Source organism: Aotus nancymaae, unplaced genomic scaffold, assembly GCF_030222135.1.
Source record: "Aotus nancymaae isolate 86718 unplaced genomic scaffold, 86718_ANA_hifiasm-v0.15.2.pri h1tg000079l, whole genome shotgun sequence".
Classification (NCBI taxonomy): domain Eukaryota; kingdom Metazoa; phylum Chordata; class Mammalia; order Primates; family Aotidae; genus Aotus; species Aotus nancymaae.
In genome coordinates, this window is record NW_026988494.1 from 9,428,387 (window position 1) to 9,444,824 (window position 16,438).

Sequence of the window (16,438 nt, forward strand, 5' to 3'; positions counted from 1 at the left end):
CAAGACGAGGCTCATTCCCTTGGGGAGGTCAGGTCGGACTCAGGTGAAATGGCAGAGGACAGTTCTTGACAGTTGTCAGCTGCGGAATGAGGAGGTGCAAGTTCAAAGGGGCCAGCCAGACATGACTTCAGTGACTCAATTTCTATATATTAATGTTTTGGTCTGCACTGTTAGGCCCCACAATGACAGGAAAAGAAATGAGTTCAGCTCCTCATCAGCAAGAAAGGGATCCCACACAGCCCACACATTGCTCTGCTTTTCCCCTTGCCCATCTTTGAGTCAGTGTCAGGTAAGCCCTACTAAGAGCCCTTCCTCCTTGGTTCCCCTCCCTCCTCCCTCTTCTGGGCCCCTCTGCACAGGTCCTGGCTTTATCCTGTCTCAGTTTCCTGGGTTCTGTTATGAAACAGTTTCCTAGGACTGTTGTATGGAAGAATCACTAACCAGGTGGCTTAAAACAATGTATCTATTCTCCCATCCTTCTGGAGGCTGGGCATGCAGAATCAATGTTCTGCAGGGCCGTGCTCCCACCAAACTTCTAGGGGAGGACCCCTCCTTGCGTCTTCCAGCTTCTGGTGGACAGGGCATCCTTGGCTTGTGACAGTATCACTTCAATGTCTGCCCTGTCACAGTGTTCTCTGTGTGGCTGTGTCTCTTCTCTTCCTATAAGTGTAATCAGCCAGTGGGTTCCCCTTGTCTTCTGCCTAGACAGAACCGATTTATCAAGATGCGGGGATTGCATTGGAGAAAGAGTAATTCACACAGAGCCAGCTGTGCAGGAGACCAGAGTTTCATTATTACTCAAATCAGTCTCCCCAAGCATTCGGGAATCAGAGTTTTTAAAGATAATTTGGCAGGTAGGGACCTGGGAAGTAAGGAGGGTTGATTGGTCAGGTTGGAGACGGAATAATAGGGGGTCGAATGTCTTCTGTTCCTAGGTGCGATGGCAGAACTGGTTGGGTCTGGGTGGTGTCGGCTGCTCCATTGAGTGCAGGGTCTGAAAAATATCTCAAGCACTAACCTGAGATTATACAATAGTGACGTTACCCCCAGGAGCAATCTGGGGAGGTTCAGACTCTTGGAGCCAGAGGCTGCATGATCCTGAAACCATAATTTCTAATCTTGTAGCTAATGTGTTAGTCCTGCAAAGGCAGACTGGTCCCCAGGCAAGAAGGGGGTCTTTTTGGGAAAGGGCTCTTACGAATTTTGTTTCAGCGTCAAACCATGAACTGAAACAAGATAGAGTCGGTTAAGTCTAATTTCTTTCACTGTCATGATTTCCTCAGTTATAATTTTGCCAGCGTGGTTTCATAAGAGTCCACCCTCTTCCAGTATCTCCTCTTAACTTCCATCTTCATTACTTCAGTAAAGACTCTACTTCCAAATAATGTCACATTCACAGGTACCAGGTGTTACCACTTCAATATATCTTTGTGGGGGGCACAATTCAACTCACACCCTGGATACCTATATTCTACTGAGAGGGATCCCCACCATACAAACAGGTCTATTCTGTCATTTAAACAGAATCCCAAGGCAAAACTTCCCAAGGGTAATTCTGTTAAAAAGCCTCCCTCCCTGCTGTGGGGCGGGATGGAGATGAACAAAGGGGTAAAGAGGATGGAAAAACCACTTCCTGCCGTGTTGGGGAGGATGAGCACAGGCAGGGGAGAAAGGCAGAGAAGTTGGCCCTGCCAAAGCGAGTGTTCCGCACTGATGCCACCTGCTCACCTGCTGGTTAAATCTCCTCTAAAGTAACGCTGACTTTAAGCTTGCCATGGAAAGGAGGGTAGAACCTGCTCTCCCAGTGCCTCTGAGAAGTCATTTAACCTTTCTGATCTCTGGTTTCCTTGCCTGTGAAATGAAGGGGTTTAACTATATTACCCAGGGGTTTTTGTTAGCTTGAAAATATCCCCGGTTTCATGGTGACATTTGGGGGTTTCCTGCTCTCACTGACTCTGGGTTAACCAGAGGCAACTGACTCAGGATGTGGCAGACGTCTCAGGCAGGGGTCTCTCGATGGAGAGGCTGTCTCACAGCAGTCCCGGCCCCTCTGCTGCTGGCACACAACAGTGCCTGGGCTGGTAGACCAGGAGACTGAGTTGGCGCACTGAGAGGGTCACTTCGAAAGGCTGTGGAAGTCAGTGCTACAGAACACAGCCCTGGCTCTCTTGGCTCCTTGGCTCTGCTGATGCTCCAGTTAGGGAGTTATGTGGGTTCCTGCAACTCCCACTTTTCTGCCAGTCACTTTCCTTGCCCACTGGCACCTCCCTTCAGAGAAGAGCAAGGGATGTTGAAAATGACCAGTTAGGGCTGGGCATGGTGGCTCACGCCTGTAATCCCAGCCCATTGGGAGGCCAAGGGGGGTGGATTGCTTGAGGTCAGGAGTTCAAGACCAGCCTAACCAACATGGTGAACCCCTCTCTACTAAAAATACAAAAAATTAGCCGGGTGTGGTGGTGTATGCATGTAATCCCAGCCACTCGGTAGCCTGAGGCAGGAGAATTGCTTGAACCCAGGAGACGGAGGTTACAGTGAGCCAAGATGATGCCACTGCCTTCCAGTCTGGGAGATGGAGCCAGACTCTGTGAAAGAGACAGAGAGAGAGAGAGAGAGAGAGAGAGAGAGAGAATGAGAGAGAGAGAACGAGAGAGAAAGGAAGGAAGGAAGGAAGGAAGGAAGGAAGGAAGGAAGGAAGGAAGGAAGGAAGGAAAAGAAAGAAAACCAGTGAGACTTCCTACCTATTAGCACTTGATTAGAAGGACTTTCACAAGGCCTTAGATTTCCTAAACTCGACCTCTCCACATCCCCACCTGCATAGGTGATGTTTCCCATGCTGTCCCACTGCCCTCTCCTTCTGGAGGGCCCCTCTGCATTTTCCCAAGGCTCTCCTGCACCACTGGGCACTGGGTTCATTCCCCTAGCCAGATGTTCATCCACCCAGCCAATATGCAGTTTTTAAGAACCTGCAGTGTGAGTAAGATGCTCCCTCTGCATCTAGGGAGGCTTGCAGCACAATAAGGATAATTACAGTCCAAGCAGCTTCTATCTTGCCTGGGCCTTCCTAAAAAGGGCAGCAGGAAGACAATGGAGCAGAGGTTGAGGGGACAACAACAAACATGCCTCGCAGACTCAAATTTCAACCCAGTCTCCTTAAAGCTTGAAGGCCCTCGGCTCGGGGAGATGGAGCAGTTTGCATAGAGAGTTTCTACGGCTGATAGATGTACATGATATCCCATGGGCCATGTCTTTGTTGAATTGGTATCCACCATGGTACCAAATACTGAGCCACTGCATAAATGTGTTTCCAACTGTAACTCTGCCTAGTTAGTGGTCCTTCCTGCCCAAGGGAACGTTCTTCTCTGGCAAACATTCACGGCTTCCCTATCTCTCCACGTCTCCCACTCCCAGCACCCGCCATGGATCAGAGTCATGGGAATCATGTGCCTCTCCAGGAGTCCTCACTGACACCCATTGTCTATGATCACTAGCGTTTCATTCTGATTACAAAATTTTTTCCGCATTGCAACACAAGCCCCTGCACAAGATTGATTTTTTCCCTTCACTGTTACCAATTCTTATGTCTTGTTTTTTTATTAGTACATTCGTTTCATCCTAGCAGCTTTATTTCAAGTGAATCCAAGCTGACTTCCTCTTTTAACTTGATTCAGTCTTTGGGGAAACTGGCCTCCGAGTGCATTTGAAGAGTTCTGATCTCATGCTGATGTCCTTTAAGCACAGAGAATACACTTTCTCCTTATTTTTCCCTCAGTGACATCCAACCTAAGTCCATTTCTCCTGTGTGCTGCTTGGATTCGGTTCTTTGAGATAAGTTCCTTGGAAACTGTTTCTCTCTGCCTAAAAGCCTATAAAGACCTATGAATTAATGAGACCTGGACAGAAGAGTGAGTGACTAATTGGGAGACTGAGGCAAGAGAATTGGTTGCAGGGAGGTGGAGGATGCAGTGAGCCGAGATAGTGCCACTGCACTCCAGCCTGGGCGACAGAGCAAGGCTCTGTCTCAAAAAAAAAAAAAAAAAAAAAAAAGTGAGTGACAAGATCATCGGATGTGTGGGGTCCTATGACTCACTACTTACATGGCATTTTATAGAACTACTAATCAGCCCCTGTGTTTCTTTTTTTTTTTTTTTTTGAGACGGAGTTTCGCTCTTGTTACCCAGGCTGGAGTGCAATGGCGCGATCTCGGCTCACCGCAACCTCTGCCTCCTGGGTTCAGGCAATTCTCCTGCCTCAGCCTCCTGAGTAGCTGGGATTACAGGCACGCGCCACCATGCCCGGCTAATTTTTTGTATTTTTTAGTAGAGACGGGGTTTCACCATGTTGACCAGGATGGTCTCGATCTCTTGACCTCGTGATCCACCCGCCTCGGCCTCCCAAAGTGCTGGGATTACAGGCGTGAGCAGCCCCTGTGTTTCTATTCTGCACTCCAAAACCTAGTGGCTTAAAACAACAATCATTTACCTATCTCGCAAGGGCACAACTGGCACAAAGCTCATCTCTGCTTCATACAGTCTCACCTGGGGTGGTTCAACTGGGAATTGGAGCATCAGTTCCAAGATGCCGTATTCTCACACCTGGAAAGTTGGTGCTGGTGGTGGGATGGGAGCTCAGCCAGTGCCCCCAACCCATGAAGGTACCGGAAAATAATACATAAAAACAGCTTCAAGAGTGTAACCTGGTGGCTGCGACTCCAAGGCCCAAATTAGATATGAGTTCTGTTTCTGAGCTCAAACTCAAAAACACCACTTGAGACAAAATACACTTGCTCCTCTGCCTGTTTCTCAGAACTCCTAGTTGGCAACCACTAACATACAAAACCCATCTGACCTGGCTCTCTAGAAACACACTCTCTCCTGCCACCTGCCTCGCTGCCTTGCTTTCCCTAGTACATCTTACACATTCTTCTAGATTTACACTTGTTCTGTTTTATGCATGGAAATTGCCTTCTTCACCTGTCTCCAATTTATTCAGATTCTTGAAGGACTGACTCACGTATCAATGTATCCAGTAAATCTCTGTTGAGTGTTTATAGGATATAACGTGAAAGGCCTGGTCTCTGACTCAAGGAGTTTATGCTCTTGTGAGGCCACACACACACACATACACATACACATACACACACGCACACACACACATCACATGCACACACACACACAATTTATAATACGCTTAGAGAATTGCCATAACAGAGATGTGTTAAGAGAAGGTGCCCAGGCTACTTGGATAACTTAAGAAAGACTTCAAAGGTGGAGGTAGCATTTGTGTTTTCAGATGCCTTTTGTTAGCAGCAGAAACATCCCTGTATACGTAACCCAACACCTCCGTCCCAAACTTCTCTTCTCTAAAAATTTGCTTCTTCCTTGGAAGATCAATTTCAACAGCGTCTCCCAGCTTTTACATGTTTTCTAAGTACAGTGCTGCTCAACAGGGGATCCATAGACCAGCAGCATTTGCAGTGCTATGATAGAAATGCAAATATATGAGCCCTCCTCTAGACTCACTGAGTCGGAATCTAGAGGAGACAGGCAGAAATCTGTGTTTGAATAAGCTCTCCTGGCTAGGCGTGGTGGCTCCCATCTATAATCTCAGCTGTTTGGGAGACCCAGGCAGACGGATCATTTGAGGTCAGGAGTTCAAGACCAGCCTGACCAACGTCGTGAAACCCCAGCTATACTAAAATTACAAAACAATTAGCTGGATGTGGTGGTGCGCGCCTGTAATACCAGCTACTCAGGGTCTGAGGCCGAATTGCTTAACTCAGAGACCGAGGCTGCAGTGAGCCAAGATCGTGCCACTGCACTCCTGCCTGGGTGACAGAGTAAGATTCCGTCTCAATTTTAAAAAAACAAAATACAGAAGATGGCTGATGATTAGCAGCTCGGGCACGTACCTCCCAGTGAAAGCGCAAAGAACGAGAGGACGCCACACTTTCAGACGAATATTAGTTGCTCACGGACCAGGAGATTCCCAGTGGAGGAGCTCCACGGGTCGCCAGGGCGACTCTTGTGGCCGGCGTGGCGGTTTTGCTGGTGCCTTAGCACGCCAGTTCTTGGTGCAGAGTCCGGAGATTCCCGGGCAGAAAAGCACCATCAATCTTAACACCGCTGTTTTGGCCGGCTCAGTGGATTGCTCAGATTTCGGCGCAGGGAATCAACAAGTTGGACGTCAGAGACCCAGTTAGAAAGTCGGTAATTATAAAGACGACAGACGGACAAATATATAATGAAGGGAAGAAACCAGCGTAAAAAGGTAGAGAATACTCAAAATCAGAATGCCTCTCCCTCTACAGGGGATCGCAATTCCTCATCAGTAACGGAACAAGGCTTAATAGATTACACGTGTGTTCCAATAACAGAAGCAGGTTTCAAAACGTGGGTGATAAGAAACTTCTGTGAATTAAAAGAACTTGTTCTAACCCAATGCAAAGAAACTAAGAACCTTGAAAAAAGGTTTGACGAAATGTTAACAAGAATGGACAATTTAGAGAGGAATATAAGTGAATTGATGGAGCTGAAAAACACAACACGAGAACTTCGCGAAGCATGCACAAGTTTAAACAGTCGAATTGATCAAGCAGAAGGAAAGATATCAGAAGTCGAGGACCAGCTCAGTGAAATGAAATGAGAAGACAAGAATGCAGAAAAAAGGATGAAAAGGAATGAGCAAAGTCTCCAGGAAATATGGGACTATGTGAAAAGACCTAATTTACGTTTGATAGGTGTACCTGAATGTGATGAAGAGAATGAATCCAAGTTGGAAAATACTCTTCAGGATATCATTCAGGAAAATTTTCCCAACCTGGCAAGGCAGGGTAATATTCAACTCCAGGTAATACAGAGAACACCACAAAGATATTCTTCAAGAAGACCAACCCCAAGGCACATAATCGCCAGATTTATTAGGGTTGAAATGAAGGAGAAAATACTAAGGGCAGCCAGAGAGAAAGGTCAGGTTACCCATAAAGGGAAACCTATCAGACTTACAGAAGATCTCTCAGCAGAAACCCTACAAGCCAGAAAAGAGTGGGGACCAATATTTAACATCCTTAAAGAAAAGAACTTTCAACCCAGAATTTCCTATCCAGCCAAACTAAGCTTTATGAGTGAAGGAAAAATTAAATCTTTTGCGAACAAACAAGTACTTAGAGAGTTCACCACCACCAGGCCTGCTTTACAAGAGCTTCTGAAAGAAGCACTATACATATAAAGGAACAACCAATATCAGCCTTTCCAAAAATATATCAAAAAGCAAAGAACTTTAACACAATAAAAAAATTTACATCAACTAATGGGCAAAACAGCCAGCTAGCATCAAACGCCGGTATTAAACTTACATATATTTTAATTGGATAAAAAGCCAAAACCCATCGGTATGCTGCATCCGGGCCCATCTTACATGCAACAATACACAAAGACTCAGAGAGAAGGAAGAAGATTTACCAATCAAACAGAGAGTAAAAATAAACTAATAAACAAAAAGCAGGAGATGCAATTCTCGCATCTGATAAAGTAGACTTTAAAGCAACAAAGATCAAAAGAGGCGAGGAATGACATTACATAATGGCAAAAGGATCAATGCAACAAGAAGAGCTAACGATTCTATAGATCAACGAGATAGAAAATTAACAAGGATATTCAGAACTTGAACTCAGACCCGGAACAAGTAAACTTAATAAACATTTATAGAACTCTCCACTTCAAATACACAAAACATACATTACCACCTCACACCTATTCCAAAGGTGACTATATAATTGGAAGTAAATCACTCCTCAGTAATCGCATAGCATTTCATAGGTTTAAATTAAATATTGGTTGGCTGTTTGTTTGTTATCTTCTTCCCTTATTCCTTCCTGACTACATCATTAAGTATAATTATCAGTATAAAAGAGCTTTTCAATACCCATTACTAAATTGCATTCTAGCCTGGGCAAGAAAGCAATACTCCCATTCTCTCTCCCTCTTTCTTTTCCTTCTCCCTCCTCCCCATTCTCTCTCTCTCTTTCTCTTCCTTTTTCCTCCTTCCTATTCTCTCTCTCTCTTTCTCTAAAAAAAAAAAAAAAAAAAAAAAAAACAAAATACAAACAAACAACAATAGCAACAAAACAAGCTCTCCCGGCGATTCGCACATTCACATTTGAGAAGCAGTCCTAGGAGATTTGCTTCTGGTCTGCTAATCCCTCTCTGCCTTTCCTTCCAACTCTGCTCCACAGTGCTACCTCTCAGCAGGTTAGTCCACCTCCTGGACCCTAGCTAATTAAACAATTCACCCCCACTCCCCTCCACTCGCTTCTGACGTCCAGCTCTCTTGTTGAAACAGCACCATCAATCATTCATCAGTCATTCCCTGCGTACCTTGTTCCCATCACAGTTTCCTCTGCCTCAGTCGGACAAGCAGCACGTGTTTCTGTTTTCTTCCCATAGAAGGTGCCAGATTCATTGCCTGCCATCTCTTCAATAGCTGACTGGTTGAAATCTAGAGAGAAAACATGACTTTTGGAGTGAATCTGCTAATATTTGATCACAGTACTTCAGAAATTTAAGGCATTGCCATAACGAGGTTTTTTCTACTGATGCTTCGGGTTCTTCTACCATACCAACAGTCTTACCAATTTTCTCTAAAACTCTTTTTTCTCATTAAGTTTGAATCTGAGACAAGATCTAAAATATTCCTGGTTTTAATTAATTCCTTTTTTTTTGGTCTGTGATTAGGAGTTTTGTTTGTTTTTCCAAGGGGCCAAGCTTTCTTTGGGATATCTATTACTATGTAGAACCCACATATTAAAAGTCCAATATTATATTACATAATGTATTCTATATTATCTTTATATAATTTATTCACTATTTATCTGAGTAATATATTTATGTTCTGATTTATATAATCTATTTGTCTTATTTTGGATTTCTGTTGTATTAAACTATATATTAGAAACATAATATGTATTATATAGCATATTAGACATTCAAAATGAGGCTAATAATAACCATCACATTTGGCCACATGGCAATGTGGGAGTGGACTGCTAGCTTTGGAAATATCCAGATTGTTCAACTGTTGTGGGCTCCTGGGGTTGAAGTCATCATCTTGGTAAATTAGCATTAAGTCTGCTTCTCAACCTCAGAAGCTTAGAAACTAGGTTTTGTTGGCACAGACATGGTGACTGCTCCTCTCTTAGCCAAAATCTTAGGGATGGACCATGACACTGCTGAATCAAGCCAGAAAGCCAATTTGTTGGCTCACAATGAGCAATTACTCTCTCTGGAAATGCAAAACCCTGGTGCACACATAATCGATGCTTTATTTTTCTATCTATAGTCTTATGACATGGGAAGTCAAACCATTCTCTGAGTCTAATTTATAAATTTTATAACAGGAAATTACTGACACAGAAACAAGAATACTTAAAGTCTGTATGACTAAGACATCTTTTCCTGGAAGGAAGTTTCCATGGGAGCAACATCATCATCTAAGGGCTGCTGTTATGAATTGAATTGTGTCCCACAAAAGGTCTCTTTAGTCATGACCCAAAAACTTTGTGAATGTGACCTGAGTTGGAAGTCAGGGCCTTGCAGATGTAATTAAGGTGAGATGAGACCATTAGGGTGGGCCCTAATCCAATATGACTGGTGTCCTTATAAGAAAAGGGGGCGCTGTGGCTCATGCCTATAATCCCAGCACTTTGGGAGGCCGAGGCGGGCGGATCACGAGGTCAAGAGATCAAGACCAGCCTGGCCAACATGGTGAAACCCCATCTCTACTAAAAATACAAAAATTAGCTGGGCATGGTGGTGCGCACCTGTAGTCCCAGCTACTCAGGAGGCTGAGGCAGGAGAATTGCTTGAGCCTGCGAGGCAGGCAGATGTTGCAGTGAGCTGAGATGGCACCACTGCACTCCAGCCTGGCAACAGAGCAAGATTCCTTCTCAAAAAAAAAAAAAAAAAAGGAAAAGAAAGAAAGAAAAGAACAGGAGAAGAGACAGAGGCAGGCACACAGGGAAAAGATAGCCATGTGGCCACAGAGGCAGGAAGAGGAGTGAGGCATCACAAGTCAAGGAGTGCCACAGGTTGCCAGCAAACACCAGAAGCTAGAAGAGCAAAAAGGTGTTCTCTGCTTCAAGTTTCTGAGAGAGCCTGGCCTTGCAAACATTTGATTTCAGATTCCTGGCTTCCAAAACTGTGAAAGAATACATTTCTTTTGTTTTAAGCCACTCAGTTTGTGGTGCTTTGTTACAACAGTCCAGAAAACGAAAACAGCTGCTTTTTTAATGTGGAATCCAAACAAAGGGAATTAGGGAGAATCCCATGTTTAAGGGAATCGGGCTCTGACAGCCAACTCACCTTTCTCATTACAGAGAGGACTTTTCAAGTGAGACTAAAATATTCAAAGTCCATTAGTTAAGACCATCTTACATGGACAGTACTCATGAGATTCAGTAGTACTTATGGGGTCAAATTTCATGCTTAATAGAAATCCTGCATGTTGAGGAACATGTCCTCATTTCCAAGTAACAAATGAGACTGGCTGGGCCTAGTACAATCCTTAAAAATAAGCGAGGACCCTCGTGAAGAACTTACTCCATGGCATTCCTCCCTCCCGTTTTTTTCCTGGAAATAAAACCCATATTTGGACAATGCTTTGTAGCTGACAAATACCTTAGAAAAATCTTCCTGAGCTTTATGTCACAGCTTTTATGCAGTGGCCTCTGATGCTTCCTTTAGGGGTCAACAGACTATGAACCATATAAATAGACCTCTTCTTTTTTTCTTTCTTTTTTAAAAGACAGGGTCTTGCTCTGTCACCCAGGCTGGAGTACAGTGGTGCAATCTTAGCTCACTGCAGCCTTGGACTCCTGGGCTCAAGGAATCTTCCCACCTTAGCCTCCTGCGTAGCTGGGGCTACAGGCACACACAATCATGCCTGGGTAATTTTGTTTGTTTTCTTGTAGAGACGGGATCTCACTATTGCCCAGGCTGGCCTTTAACTTCTGACTTCAAATGATCCTCCCACCTAAACCTTCCAAAGTGCTGGGATTACAGGGATGTGACACTACCACCTGGCCCTCTTTGTATCTTTTAAGATAAATTTGCATATCTCTGCTCTGATTATAAGCTAATCGTACATATAACTCTCAGCAACCTTGTTCCCCAACTTGGACAGGGAGACCCCCTGGCATTCCCAAGTTCTGACAACACATATGCCACTACTACATGGCCTAAAGTATGAGGGAAGAATGTCAGAAAAAGCAATGAAGGTGCTATTTTAAAAGTTGTTGTGTATTATGGAAATACTGTTCATTTTCTTAGGTGTTAATGGTTTGGTGGTAAAATGTCCTTATTCTTAGGAGATGCAAGTTGAGGTATTTCAGGATAAAATATCACGATGTCTGCAACTTACTTTTAAATGATCCAACCAAACATGCGCGTGCACACGTGCGCACACACACAGCTACATATACAGAGATGAAGCAAACCTGGCAAAATGGTATCACCTGTTCAATCTAGTTACAGGATATATGGTCATTCATTCATTGCAGTACTCCATCAATTTTCTGTATGTCTAAAACTTTTAAAAATAAAACATTAGAGAAAAACAGTTGTGTACTTTAGGGTACTGCAGGGTAGAAGCAGGATGGAGTGTATCTTCCTTTTCCCCAGCAATGCTTGTTCTCGGGGGGGGAAAAAAAAAAAAAAAAAAAAAACAGTGGAGTAACCTAGATGCAACTGCTTGAGACTGAGATGTTAAGTGGAAATCCATCTTTGTTTTATCTAGGGAGTCTGCAGAAATTATTTATGGGATTAAGGCATTTTTGCTTCCTCTGGCTGAGGCGAAGAGACAGGGAGGAGCAAGGGACAAGGGACACGGAATTTATAAGTCCTGAGTTCATTATATTCTTTCACCATTGTGTCTGTTGAACTTAGGAGCAACCAACAAACTCCATTACATTCCTTGGTTCTCCACATACAGTCAAAGGTATTATGTACAGAGTCACTAAACTCCTTGCCTCTCACGAGCAGGGAATCAGGAGTATCAAATGCATTTATTTTGCATAACTCTCTAAACAGTTTACACCAAGGACGATTGGTGTTCTCTGCACTATTAGAAGTAGAGTCGTTAGCATTTTTGTGTCTAATCATATTAAGCAGCCAACTCCAGAAACCCCAAAACCAACTAAAGAACTCCATCCTTAATATTCTGCTCCTCTAGGACCACTCCTGGTACCAAAATCTATACAGGCCAGGGTTCTCTAGAGGGACAGAACTAATAGGATAGATAGATATATGGAAAGGGGAGTTTGTTAAGTAGTATTAACTCAGAGGATCAGAGTCCCACCATAGGCCATCTGCAAGCTGAGGAGCAAGGAAGCCAGTCTAAGTCCCAAAGCTGAAGAACGTGTTCGATGTTCGAGGGCAGGAAGCACCCAGCACACAAGTAGGACGTAGGCTGGGAGGCTCAGCCAGTCTAGCTTTTTCATGTTTTGCCGCCTTCTTTATATCCTGGCTGCCCTCGCAGCTTATTAGATGGTGCCCACCGAGATTGAGGGTGGGTCTGCCTCTCCCAGCCCACTGACTCAAATGTTACTCTCCTCTGACAATACCCTCACGGACACACCCAGGATCAACACTTGCATCTTTCAATCCAATCAAGTTGACACTCAGTATTAACCATTACAGCGAGCAAGAGAGTCCGGGCCAGGAGGTGAGCTCCAGGGCAGGAACAGGCAAGGGTGGAGGCAGAGATGGTCAGTAGTGAGAACGTTCACTGTTCTCCAGGGAATGGGAAGGGGGCTCCTGTATCTACCCTGCTGCAGAGAGGCTGAGCGAAGGGCACCTCTGCAGCACAGATTAGGAGCTGCCAAAAGGCCAGAGCTAACCTTCGAGAGGAACCAAGGAGGCTGGGCTCAGTGGCTCATGCCTGCAATCCCAGCACTTTGGGAGGCCGAACAAGCAGATCACCTGAGGTCAGGAGTTTGAGACCAGCCGGGCAAACACGGTGAAACCCTGTCTCTACTAAAAATACAAAAATTAGCCGTGCCTATAATTCCAGAAACTTGGGGGGCTGAGGCAGGATAATCGCTTAAACTTGGTTGCCAAGGGAGAGGGGGCAGGGGAGGGGTAGAGGTTGCAGAGAGCTGAGATATTGCCACTTTACTCCAGCCTGGGTGAAAGAATGAGACTCCACCTCAAAAAAAAAAAAAGAAGGATCCAAGCAATGACTTCTAGAGTAAGACAATGGGTAACTGGCACCTCCCAAAGACCCTCAAAAATATGGGGAGGGGAGAGGACTGGATTTGCTGCAGGGCCACAGGAAGGGCAGCTCAAGCCCTTTCTATGCACAGAGAAAGCTTGAGGATCTGCAGATTACATATGCAGAAGGGACACATTTTTGCTACGCAGTGCACCCTAACACCAGATGGTGTTAACAGAAAGGCCTTTATTTTGCCAAGCACTCGGTGGGCTTGTGAAGTCAACTGGGGGCAGAGGCTGACACCTCCGGGATGTTAGCCTGTACAGTAAGGCTACAAAAGAAAGTGAAACCTTTGCATTGAAGCAGGGAAAGAATTGGAGCAACCGGAAGCCAATCCTGGTTAGAATGAGTGAGAACCAGAGGGGCTGGGCGTCGTGGCTCATGCCTGTAATCCCAGCACTTTGGGAGGCAGAGGTAGGTGGATCACCTGAGGTGAGGAGTTTGAGACCAGCCTGGCCAAAATGATGAAACTCCATCCTCTACTAAAAAATACAAAAATTATGGGCATGGTGGCACATGCCTGTAATCCCAGCTACTCAGGAGGCTGAGGCAGGAGAATGGCTTGAAACTGAGAGGTAGAGATTGCAGTGAGTCAAAATCATGCCTCTTCACTCCAGCCTGCATGACAGAGCGAGATTCCATCTCAAAAAAAAAAAGTGAGGACCAGAGATAGGGGATGACAGAAGGCTCTATGAGGACCCCATCCCACAAACACCCCAAACCTAGTAAGTTCACAGGGGGATTCAACAATTTTCTGATCTGCAATCAGTTAAGAAAGGGAAGCTTTGTTTACCACTGGGAGTCAGCAGAAAAGAATGTTAGGTCTGGCTCATGGGCGTGACTTCAGGAAAAAAATTTAGAACAGGAAACAGCGGTCAGAGTTCAGTCCTCACTTTCCCCTTTTCTGAGGAGATCTAAGTGTCAGCAGATCCATTTGGTGGGGGTTTGGGTTTCTGAAAAATAACTCAGGGACATATGTTAAGATGTATCTTCAGCCAAACATCTCATGGCTCTCATTTTATGGCTATTGTTTTATGCTACGATTACCTTTTTGCTTATGAAGTGGCTCATTTATTTCTCAGGGATAGCTAGGTGCCTGGAATTTTCCTTAAAGGAACTCAAGATTTTTCTTTATTTCCATGCTGGGGAGGAGGGGTGGCACGGCAAGTCCCTAAGAGAGACTCCTGTTCCGTCTCACCCAGGCTAAACAGAGACAGAACATTCAGACAGACCAGCGGGCCAGGGAATCGGCCTCACGTCTGCTGACATGCACAGATGTATACGGTATTTCCAAGGCTGATGAGAATTGGTTTGGATATATACTTGCCATTCCCTAGCACAGGTACCAATATCTTCCCAAGGAGTTTCCTTCCACTTTTACTAGTGCCTTCTCCCTGCCATCCCCTGCAGGGTTCCTGCTGTTTCATGGCAATAATTTAATTACCCTCTTTGCAGAGGCTCGGTACTACTGACAGCCTAATTTGAGGTTTACCTTACTCTTAAATATATATATCATTTCAATGGATTTATGAAAGGGAGAAAAGAGGGCAGAGCCAATTAAGGCATCAAAGACAAGCTCATCTAAGCTCCCAAGGACAAAAAAAAGAAAAAGAAAAAGAAGGACCTAGCCAAGGACCTCTTTCCTCCTTTCGTCCTCTCTGACAGTGATCAACACCAGGCTTTCTGGTCAACACCCTGTGCTGCTGGACGGATTTTCCTGGTGTTCTTAGAAGGAACGGCGGTCCTGGGATTTGCTGGTATTTCCAGGGAGTTGGAGCTGAATTGTTGGCTGAACAGCAGATGATTCGTTTAAGGCTCAGAATGAGAGACAGGTAGGACTCCTGGAGATAAATAATGAACGTCCCATGGGTACACCATCGAGCCGTATCCTCAAGGGTTAACAGCTTAAAGGTTACTGGGATTTCTGGCCACACGCTTAGAGTCCTGCTTCCTAACGTAAGCTCCCTTCCCCCACATTCTTAAACACATTACTTCCTCCAGCACTTCCTCTGGCTTAGGGGCGGGGTTGGGGGAAGAAGGATGCAAATTTATCTGATCTCTAAAAAAAAACCTCCAGATATGGGTGAAGGGGAGGAAGGCAGCAAATCACACTGCCACGTATGCACCTATGCAACAACCTTGCATGTTTTTCACATGTACCCCAAAACCTAAAATGCAATAAAAAAAAAAAAAAAAAAAATAGCATAGTTTGCAACCAGGGACAAAAAAATAAAAAAATAAAAATAAAAAAAAAATAAAAAATAAAAAAAACCTCTGGTATTTGCAGCGAGTTTCAAGCTGAAGAGAAGAGAGGGACCTGAGGCTGTTTCCGCCCACTCGTCCCAGCTCGGCCTCCAGAGAACGCCTCGTGGTTTGCTTGGACCCTCCCTGAGCCTCTTCCAGATGCTGTTGGGGAATAAAAAGGAAAGGAAAAAAAAGCTGGGCAGCCAGTGTCACAGCCCAGATGCCATCTCCGTCTATCCGCAGAAATGCAAGCCCACAGCGCCCAGCCCAACCCAGGAGGTGCCAGGCCCTGGGCGCGGGCTTCAGCTTCACGCCACATCCTCTCTCTCTCTTCAGTCTCGGAGTGACTTGACTCAGCCAGGGAGAGGGAATACCTACACATCCTCACGAAGGCGCATCCTCACGAAGGCGTGTGGGAGGAAGCTGAGAAATGACGGATGGCGCAGGGCCTGCTGCAGCCGCAGGTTGACGAGCCCCTTCTTTCCTGCTTGTCTGCAGCGGGAAAGGAGTCCATTCAGGGCAGGCTCTGCCCGTAGAGCCGTGGATGTAGATGGAGGCGGCTGGAGGTCATTACACACCATATTCTGATGGTGGAAATTATTGCTTATTTCAGGACACCATTAAAATGGTCCTTTTTAATGTCTTAAAGTTATTAAGAATGAACTAGGTGGACCGGGTGCTGTGGCTCACTCCTGTCATCCCAGGACTTCAGGAGGCAGAGGCGGGAGGATCATTTGAGGACAGGAGTTCAAGACCAGACTGGACAGCATAGTGAGGCATACACCCCTCACCACCACCACCTCTACAAAAAACTTAACATTAGCTGGGTGTGGTGGCACTAGTGATTTAGTCCCAGCTACTCAGGAGATGGAGCGGGGAGGATCACTGGAGCCCAGGAGCTCCAGGCTGCAGTGAGCTGTGATTGCCCCGC

General features: G+C 45.3%; 1 long non-coding RNA gene across 1 annotated transcript in view; it reads right to left on the reverse strand.

Annotated features, from left to right (window-relative positions):
- LOC105728403 (uncharacterized) overlaps positions 1 to 16,438 on the reverse strand; it is a 159,379-nt gene that overhangs the window by 103,817 nt on the left and 39,124 nt on the right. Inside the window, exon 2 of the long non-coding RNA XR_010339598.1 lies at positions 8,373 to 8,493. This is a non-coding gene — a long non-coding RNA (uncharacterized LOC105728403). The remainder of the gene's footprint in view (positions 1 to 8,372; positions 8,494 to 16,438) is intronic.